Below are 10897 nucleotides of genomic sequence, written 5' to 3'. Positions count from 1 at the left end.
GTGTAGAAATGTGCAATATTTTTAAAGTCTGTTATTTACTCTTCACCTATTGCTCTAGCTAGAACTCTAAGTTCTCTGTCTCCCATGTGCTCTCTCTAGCAGTAGTAATAAAATACTTTTAATCAAAATAAAACCCATAATACCAGCAAATATTTACCAGGCATTTTCTATGTGCCAAATATTGCAGTTTCCTAAATATAGGAAACTCTCTTGTCTCCTGTCTTTGTGTTGGATACACTTTCTTTCTAGAATGACCTTGCATTCTGTTTATTCACCAGTGCTTGTCCTTCAAACCAGGCACCAACTCTTCCTAAATTAGTGCCTCTTGTCTGTGCTCTCAAAGTATATGATTTACAATGTTTTAAAATCACAAAGATATACTACCAAAACCATGACATGGAATTCAAAATAGTTCCAAAAGTTTTAAACAATGTTTTTTTGTTTTTTTGTTTTTAACACGCCGAATACACACTGTAGCTCATGTATGAGGGCTGGAGAGAAAGTGTGGGTCTGGATGGAAAGGCAGGGAGAGATTGGGCTAGGGTGTACTGAGGAAGGGGAGGCTCAGAGGAAGTCACAATCAGGGTCAAAGCACGGATACCCTGACCACTTTTCCTGGAAATAGGTGGATCGAGAGAGAACTCGGTAGTTCTATAGCCCAGCAAAGAAGTCTTAGAATGAGAAACACCTGGGTGCCAGTGGCCCTTTGTCCCAAACTGGGAGTCTGGCTCATATTACCTATCAAACCAACCCCAATTCGATGCCTCAGTTAGTCACAGTGCAGCAGTGTCTCCCCCAGGGGATCCAGCCAGTTGTGGGGGTTCAGGCTGTGTCACAGTGGTATGCTCGGAAGCAGGACCTCCCAAAGGTCAGAAACAGGGAACTTTGAATATCTGGGCAGTAAGTTGAATGCTTTCCAGAAGTCCAAAAGCCCAGGGCACCAACACGGGCTTCTGGAGTGGCCCCTAGGTTAAAGATTTAATGAGAAACCATCTGTTTACCAAATAACGCAGCTAAAGCATTTTATACACAACATTGTATCATTTCTGGAGTAGGAAATGGCAACCCACTCCAGGATTCTTGCCTGGAAAATTCCATTGACAGAGGAGCCTGGTGGGCTACAGTCCATGGGGTACCAAGAGTTGGGTATGACTAACTTTCATTTTATATCATTTACATTTGGCACATAAATTTAAAGGCTTGTAAATTAACTGAGACTTAAATATCTAGATAATTAATGAGAAATTGAGGTTTTTTTACTTTAGAGACTTGGTCTTAATTATATTCATGGTTGTTTTAGCAATGCAGCAATAAATTCTACACTTAACATTTTCAGTTCAGTTCAGTCGCTCAGTCATGTCTGATTCTCTGCAACCCCATGGACTGCAGAACGCCAGGCCTCCCTGTTCATCACCAACACCCAGAGTCTACTCAAGCTCATGTCCATGGAGTCAGTGATGCCATCCAACCATCTCAGCTTCTGGCATCCCCTCCTCCTCCTGCCTTCAATCTTTTCCAGCATCAGGGTCTTTTCTAATGACCCGTTTCTTAGCATCAGGTGGCCAAAGTATTGGAGTTTCAGCTTCAGCATCAGTCCTTCTAATGAATATTAGGGACCTATTTCCTTTAGGATTGACTGGTTGGATCACCTTGCAGTCCAAGGGACTCTTAAGTGTCTTCTCCAACACCACAGTTCAAAAACATCAATTCTTCAGTGCTCAACTTTCTTTATAGTCCAACTCTCACATCCATACATGACTACTGGAGAAACCATAGCTTTGACTAGATGGACTTATTTTGGCAAAGTAATGTCTCTCCTTTTTAATATGCTGTCTAGGTTGGTCATAGCTTTTCTTCCAAGTAGCCAGTGTCTTTTAATTTCATGGCTGCAGTCACCATCTGCAGTGATTTTGGAGACACCCAAAATAAACTTTCTCACTGTTTCCATTGTTTCCCCAACTATTTGCCATGAAGTGATGGGACCGGATGCCATGATCATAGTTTTCTGAATGTTCGGTTTTAAGCCAACTATTTACTATTCTCTTTCACTTTCATCAAGAGGTTCTTTAGTTCTTCTTCACTTTCTGCCATAAGGGTGGTATCATCTGCATATCTGAGATTATTGATATTTCTCCTGGTAATCTTGATTCCAGCTTGTGCTTCATTCAGCCCGGCATTTCACATGATGTTCTCTGCATATAAGTTAAATAAGCAGGGTGACGATATACAGCCTTGACGTACTCCTTTTCCTATTGGGAACCAGTCTGTTGTTCCATGTCCAGTTCTAACTGTTGCTTCTTGACCTGCATACAGATTTCTTAAGAGGCTGGTCAGGTGGTCTGATATTCCCATCTCTTGAAGAATTTTCCACAGTCAAAACTTTCGTGTAGTTAATATAGCAGAAGTAGATGTTTTTCTGGAACTCTCTTGCTTTTTTGATGATCCAGCCGATGTTGGCAATTTGATATCTGGTTCCTCTGCCTTTTCTAAATCCAGCTTGAACATCTGTTCAAGCTCACTGTTCACATTCTGTTGAGGCCTGGCTTGGAGAATTTTGAGCAAGTACTTTGCTAGCGTGTAAGATGAGTGCAATTGTGCTATAGTTTGAACACTCTCTGGTACTTAACATTTTGTTAAAATTAAACATGTATTCACTCTATTATCTTCGGAGATGTTATTAACATCTTGGAACCAGGTATTATTGGAATCAATATATCAGTTTTGAGTCTATAGTTGTCCTGACAACATTTGTTCACTAATGATTTTTAAAATGAAATATAAATCCTAGCTTTTTCTATAGTCAGCTCCATTTTAAATGTCAAATTATATTTAGAACAATATGCCTAACTCTCAAGCATGTGATTCAGATATTATTCTAGAATCAATACCATAAGAAGATTTTCTCAACTTCATATGGAGAAATGATATGACACCTCAAGATCTTGTCTTGAAATTTCTCTAACATTGAAGTGAAGTGTTAGTTGTTCAGTTGAGTCTGACTCTGCAATCCCATGAACTGTAGCTTTCCAGGCTCCTCTGTCCATGGGATTTCCCAGGCAACAATACTGGAGTGGGTAGCCATTCCCTTCTCCAGGAGATCCTCCCAACCCAGGGATGAACACAGGCCTCCTGCATTAGAGGCAGATGCTTTGCTGTCTGAGCCACCAGTGAAGCCCTCTAACATTGAAACATGCCACAATCAAAGCAAAAGACAGAAGTTATTAATCACTTTCATTTTGAGCTGGAAAGTCTGAATACAGAAGTCTCTCTAACTTTTCTCCAAATGCTTTAAACCTTTAATATTGTGTAACCTGATTTCAAGCAGGTTCAAGCTATTCTGGAATATGGTTTCAACAGCTGATTTTCTTTTGTGGAAAAGTAATCTAAGTATCTGACTATGGTAGGAAAAAATATATCAACATTCATGCAAAGGAACTAAACAGAAACCCACTCTCTATTCCATCAATAGTATTTAATTTCCAGTTTATTTGCCTTTTCCTTTGTTTATTTCTGACATATATTTATTTGTCTGATTTTTCTACCATGTTTCAGTTCAACTTCCAGGTATTATCCTTAACCTCCAGTTATACTGTGTTGTGTCAAATTTATAAGAGATCTTTTACTTATAATCCAGAAATTAAAGGAATTCACTTTCAAATCACACAAAGACATCGAGTTTGTTAACGAAATTCATTAGGAATGTATGTGCTTTCATTTTTAAAAGATAATATTGAAAAATTTAAAAATCACATTAGAAACGAGTTGCCAGTCCAGGTTCGATGCAGGATACTGGATGCTTGGGGCTGGTGCACTGGGACGACCCAGAGGGAAGGTATGGGGAGGGAGGAGGGAGGAGGGTTCAGGATGGGGAACACATGTATACCTGTGGCGGATTCATTTTGATATTTGGCAAAACTAATACAATTATGTAAAATTTAAAAATAAAATAAAATTAAAAAAAAAAGAAATGAATAGATTATATCCTTTTATTCCATTAGCCAGAACTACTGAATAACTTGCCCTCAGGGAAGCTGAGGCTAAAGTTTACTGAGGATCGTTTGTTTTGTTTTTGTTCTAATACTCCATTGATCACAGAGCAAAACCAAATTGTGTGACCTGTTGAATCAGTTACACACTATCAATCTACACATTTCTATAAAAGAAAGCCGTAATGCCTCCAGAGGAGCTTTAGGAGTTTAAAGAACACAAAATAAATCACTAATATAACATGTGATTCCTATCTTGGGCAAGAGCTGGTAAACTCTTTGGCAGCACAAAGCTACCACAGATTAGCTGCAAGTTAACAGTATGTACACACTCCTCTTTCCCTGAACATTAGAGGTTGAACTGTACTTCAGGTTTTTTCTATGTGTAAGTGCCAGAGTACTGAGTAGGGTAAAGGAAAAGGCTCCTCTTTGATAGGAACATTTTATCTTACTGACAGATGAAGGGCATTATAAAGGTTTGATCAAATAATTTGTGAGCATGCATACACAATGGTACAGGGGAAATAAATATTCTCTACAGGGATATGAGTGTCCCGGTCACTTATTTTCTAATATATTAGAGACTATATAGGAGGATCTAATGTGGCATAGACAGAAAATTTCACAGAATCAACCAGTTCTTCTTTTTCAATATCATGCTCCCTGAATCCGGTGACTTACTAATTGGATTCTTAAACCACTAAATGTTGAAGCAGATGTCATCCAATTTGAAACTATGGAAAGAAGCATTTCTAATAAAATTAATCTTAATACTCAAATTCTCTTCTGGATTACAGATCAACCTGATTATTCCTAGGTGAGCTATTAAACTTGAGTCCAAGACCTACCTCCTGCTGTCTCTCCAAGAATCTGTCTGAGCAGCTGACAACCTGCTTCTACAGCTCAGAATTCTAACAACACTGCATATGAGCAGAAATAATACTATTTTAACTCACAATTCATTTCAGTATGTAAGCTGATAGTCTAACTCATACTTTAATTCCTTCTTGTGAAAAAGGAAAAAAAATGAAATTTTCTTGGAATTATATGTATTTGCAAATTTCAAATGTATGTTTTTTTTTTTTTTTGAAAAACACAGAAAACAATTTTAGAAGACTAATACACAAGTCCCGTAAACAAAGTAAACTAGAAAGGATATTGAATGGTAGGTGCATTAAGTCATTCATGTGTTTTAGAGCATAGTTTTATATACATGAAAAAAGCATTTATTTTCCTTCTAGTGTTCTTTAGTCTAAAATGTATTGGGACCACTTATTGTTTTATAGCTGGAATGATTTCTCTATGCAGTAATATATATTTCTGCATTTGAATTCAAATAAAGTATTTTATGACAGCTACAAGCTACAATAATATAATCAAAATTAATCATGGTAATGATATAAAAAATATATTCGTGGCAGATGTTCATATTAAATAATTTTTGGTGCTAGTATCTTGAAGAATATTAAGCAAAATGCAATGTTACAATAAAATTTTCCAGTATGTACTGAATTCCACAAAATAAAAAATTTTATATAGCTTCTTTTCTGTATTTTGTATATTTTTCGTTTGGAATTTTTATAAGATCATACATCTGTTTAACCAAGTAAAATTTTTGCCACATAGCCCTTAATTTTATAGTCATAGCCCTCCTCACTATGCCTTTTGCTATTCATCAGGAAATGGTTTCCTATGAGCCACTAAAATGGGACTTTTGTTAGCAGGACACAATTGCTTCAGAAATAAAATCACTTTATGAGGTAAGACGCATGTAAAAATCTGTTCGTATCTCAATGTGGAGAGAGATTATAATGAACAAAAACATCAGTAAAGGAGGGAATTCATCATACATTACCAAAGATCCTACTTTTCCTGTTTTCCTGTAAGTCAAATTTCTGAAACTTGTGAGTTAGAATATTAATTGCTTTAAGAAAACTGAAAACTCTTCCTACTCTTTCAAAGCTATATTTATTCAGGTCATATAATTGACATCATGATAAAGCTATATCCTGGTAATGTAGATGCTGGAAAGCATGTGATCTTGATCAATATTTGTGTTCTAAATTCTTTCAGAAAAATTTGTCCCCTAAACTTTTCTGCCCTTAGATTACCTACGATAGTTTTAGTCCCTGTTGATATTCACAGCGGTTTCATGATGGTGATGAGAGATTTATTTTTTAAAGTCCTTTTGACATATGAGGATGCAAAGTGAAAGAGGAAGAATGTTAACTTGTTCCACATGGGAAACAAGGCTGAAAGTTTCAAACTGTATTGATATTCATGAAGCAAAACAACCAACTCCTACTTTTTAAATACTGAACATAAGAATGTTCCACTTTACATTTCAGAGAAATTATTAGCTAAGTGATTAATTTACTAAAATGCATTCAAACTGTAGAACAATGGCCAGGAGAAGGTTGATTTAAGAAAATACCTATTGATGCTTTAACATAGGCCAACGTTGCTAAAAAAAATCCAGCTCCTTAGATGGATATGATTTCCAGATGTCTTCTCTTGAAGGGATTTGTAAAACTAGGGAGCTACAAAATAGGCTTTTCTTTCTTTTTGAGGATTAATTTGATAAGAATTTTTAAAATTGTAGATGTTCATAGTTTAATGCTCAGATATATATATATATATATATATATATATATTTAATTTTTGTTTACTTTAGTCCCACTACCACTCCAATGTCTAAACTCTCTTCTTCCTCATATTTCAGATCTCACAGAAACTACATCTATCAAACCAAATTCTTTCTGAAATACATCTCCTGCCTTAATTCCAGTTATTTTGGATTCCTGGGCTTCATTTGTTCATCATATGATTGTCTTCTCTTCGTGAGTGTAAACTCATCTATCCTTCTTGCTTCTTTATTCCCTGACCAGCCATCTGTATAGTGACACACTTTATCTGTGCTCCTATAGTAACTGACTATGCATTTAAATTCTTATTTTATTTATTCATTCTATCCCCAGATTATAAATTCCTTGATAACAAAATGATCATGCATCATTGTACTGGGATTTCCTCAGGAATTAACATAATGCCTGGCATGTAGGATGTGCTCACAAAATGATTAGCTGGTTAATAAAGTACATCTACCTATCTGCTTACACAAATCTCACCTGTACTACAAGAAACATATAACCACCATTGCCAAGAAAAACCTTCATACATCATAGTCTCCTTTAACTCATTCAACTCCTGAATAGATTAGCATATGAAAACAGAAAGTGATACTATTATAAATACTAACATTAACAAAACTATCCTAAAAGAGACAATAGTAATATAACTTGGGGCATTTTTATTGCTTAACAAGTATTATACAGTGTGTTAAGTGTGAGAAAATATGTGACCTCTCCAAAGCAATACAGCTTGGGCTGAGGTACATCAGAGAGTGAAAACAAAGCCTGTTTGAATTGAAAGTCCATTGTAGTTTTTGAATACTTTAATGTATAGGCTTTATAAAGCATTTCATATTTGAACAATATAAATATTTCAATAAATATCAGTTATTATTTTGTTGTCAACTTTATCTTTCATTGCTGTCCGGTTGGTTTATTTATGCAAAACTTTGGTCTTCCCTGGAGGCTTAGATGGTAAAGCATGTGCTTACAATGCAGGAGACCCAGATTCAATCCCTGGGTCGGGAAGATCTCCTGGAGAAGGAAATGACAACCCACTCCAGTATTCTTGCCTGGAAAATCCCATGGATGGAGAAGCCTGGTAGGCTATAGTCCATGGGGTTGCAAAGAATCGGACACGACTGAGCAACTTCACTTTCACTTTCTTTCCACAATGCCAAGCACATACTTTCTCACATAACTGTATCTAAGTTAGAAGTGATACCTTGCTGCTGTTGCTGCTGCTAAGTTGCTTCAGTCGTGTTCGAGTCTGTGCAACCCCATAGACGGCAGCTCACCAGGCTCCGCCGTCCCTGGGATTCTCCAGGCAAGAACAGTGGAGTGGGTTGCCATTTCCTTCTCCAATGCATGAAAGTAAAAAGTGAAAGTGAAGTCTCTCAGTCATGTCTGACTCTTAGGGACCCCATGGACTGCAGCCTACCAGGGTCCTCTGTCCATGGGATTTTCCAGGCAAGAGTACTGGAGTGGGGTGCCACTGGCTTTTCCAGAAGTGATACCTTAATACTTATAAAATACCAATGGAATTGAACTGGCCCCAAAACAAAGCCATAGACATCAGTACAGGTGAAAAAGATATGGATGCTGTATAGTGTTAAATGCTGAATACTTGTTATATTAAGATCATTATGAGCCTCAGTTATCTAAATGCAAATTAGACTGAATTTCTAAGTAAATATAAAACAATGTATATTCTGTAATGTAAGTCTCTGCAACAGTTTTAAAAGTTGAACTTTGTGTCTAAAAAATATGTCTTTCAAATATTTGAGGTTTAAATTCCATTATATTTCTTGCCTGAAACATCAAAGCTACATGTTCTAAAAGTTATTTATAGAACCATCCAATTTATAAAATAAGGAAAATAATGTTCCTTCACTGACAGTAAGACTATGGCAAGTGTAAATGTATTCATTTCACTTTAAATCTGTGTTTCCATCATTTTCCCAATGTCTAGAAGTCTAAGCATTCTCCTAATCACACTGTAGAAATTGTAGTCTTTTTTTTTTCCCCTGACATGGCTTTTCAATTATATTAACTCTTTAATCTCTGGTTTAATTTTAAAAGTTCAGTTCAGTTCAGTTCAGTCGCTCAGTCATGTCCCACTCTTTGCAACTCCATGAATCGCAGCACGCCAGGCCTCCCTGTCCATCACCAACTCCCAGACTTTACTCAAACTCATGTCCATAGAGTCAGTGGTACCATCCAGCCATCTCATCCTCTGTCATCCCCTTCTCCTCCTGCCCCCAATCCCTCCCAGCATCAGGGTCTTTTCTAATGAATCAACTCTTCACATCAGGTGTTTCAGCTTCAGCTTTAGCATCAGTTCTTCCAATGAACACCCAGGACTGATCTCCTTTAGGATGGACTGGTTGGATCTTCTTGCAGTCCAAGGGATTCTCAAGAGTCTTCTCCAACACCACAGTTCAAAAGTATCAATTCTTCGGTGCTCAGCTTTCTTCACAGTCCAACTCTCACATCCATACATGACCACTGGAAAAACCATACCCTTGACTAGATGGACCTTTGTTGGCAAAGTAATGTCTCTGCTTTTTAATATGCTATGTAGGTTGATCATAACTTTCCTTCCAAGTAGTAAGTGTCTTTTAATTTCATGGCCGCAATCACCATCTGCAGTGATCTTGGAGCCCCCAAAAATAAAATCTGACAACTGTTTCCAGTTAGGGAAAAAAAAATATTTCTAGTGCATGTAAGTTAAAGTTAATGGGTCAAAAATTAAAACTATAAACATAAACACAAAAGTTAACCAAAATTTCTGGATCTATAAGCTCCCTTCCCTTTGGGATCAAATCAAAGATATCAGCAATACCAATATATCAGACCATACACTTAGTATTCAGTTCAATTCAGTTTAGTCACTCAGTCATGTCCGACTCTTTGCAACCCCTTGGACTGCAGCACGCCAGACCTCCCTGTCCATCACCAACTCCCGGAGTTCACTCAAACTCATGTCCATTGAGTCGGTGATGCCATCCAACCATCTCATCCTCTGTCCTACCCTTCTCCTCCTGCTTTCAGTCTTTCCCAGCATCAAGGTCTTTTCAAATGAGTCATTTCTTCACATCAGGTGGCCAAAGTACTGGAGTTTCAATTTGTCAGTATACCTCTCACCTTGCCATAACTATAAACATTACTGCAGCATTATCACAAGAATAACACAGTCTTCCCTGTGTCACTCACATGGAGAATCTAGTCTCTATACTTTAATGGCACAGAAGAGAGAATGATTATAAAAAGTAGTGTCTATATTTTGGAAACTTCTTTAAAATGGATGTTCCATTTCTTTAAGTGTTGATTGCTGCTTTCCTGTATGCTCAGTTGCTTCAGTTGTGTCCAACTCTTCTGCAACCGTGGACTGTAGCCAGACAGGCTACAGGCATGAGTGGGTTCCCATGCACTCCTCCGGGGTATCTTCCTGACCCAGGGATACAATCAGCATCCCTTATGGGCAGATGGGTTCTTTACCACTAGTGCCACATAGGTAGCCCAAGTGTTTCACCTTCTTTTACTTCAATGTTTGTGGGAAGACATGATTAACACAACAAGAGGGTCAGAACTGTCAGTAAATATGGGACCCATTATAGTGCCTCCCTCAGGAAAATGCTGAAGAAAATTGAAATCAGCCAGCATGCCGCATACACTTGCTCCTTCTGTGGGAAGTCCATGATGAAGAGACAAGCTGCGGGCATCTGGCATTGTGATTCTTTCATGAAAATGGCAGCTGGCGGTGCCTGGACCTACAACACTGTTTCTGCTGTCACAGTATAGTCTGCCATCAAAAGACTGAAGAAATTGAAGGACCAGTAGAAGTGCCACCATTTGAAACATTTCTAGCATATAATAAAGAGTTAATTTATGATGACAAAAATTAATATGTGTAACACTTAAAAATTACAATAAAAAGCACTAAAAACTGGTCAATTATAGGAAAAGATACACTTACCAAAAAATTCAAGCAACTCTCAAATTTACTTCTACTTAACTAATTCTGTGTAATTTTAAGGTTTAAAGTTAAAGTAATATATTCATTTTATAATCTACTCTATTTTTCAGAAATAACAAGACTTTTATAAATCACACACAAGGAGAGAGACACAATTTAATAAGAAAAAGTAATTCAAGTACAAATTAGCTACTTGTTACTTATTAAAAAAGTAACAAATTTTAGAATTTTATTTTGTAAGTTCAAAAATTAAAGAAGTTTACAACAAATGCAATGTGAAAATATCATATCTCAACTAAATT

General features: G+C 36.9%; 1 pseudogene; it reads left to right on the top strand.

Annotated features, from left to right (window-relative positions):
• Positions 1–760: 760 nt before the first annotated feature.
• Positions 761–10459, top strand: LOC102389319 (annotated as a pseudogene).
• The last annotated feature ends 438 nt before the right edge of the window (positions 10460–10897 follow it).

The sequence above is a fragment of the Bubalus bubalis genome, chromosome 6 (assembly GCF_019923935.1).
Source record: "Bubalus bubalis isolate 160015118507 breed Murrah chromosome 6, NDDB_SH_1, whole genome shotgun sequence".
Classification (NCBI taxonomy): domain Eukaryota; kingdom Metazoa; phylum Chordata; class Mammalia; order Artiodactyla; family Bovidae; genus Bubalus; species Bubalus bubalis.
This window is presented reverse-complemented; position numbering and strand designations above follow the sequence as displayed.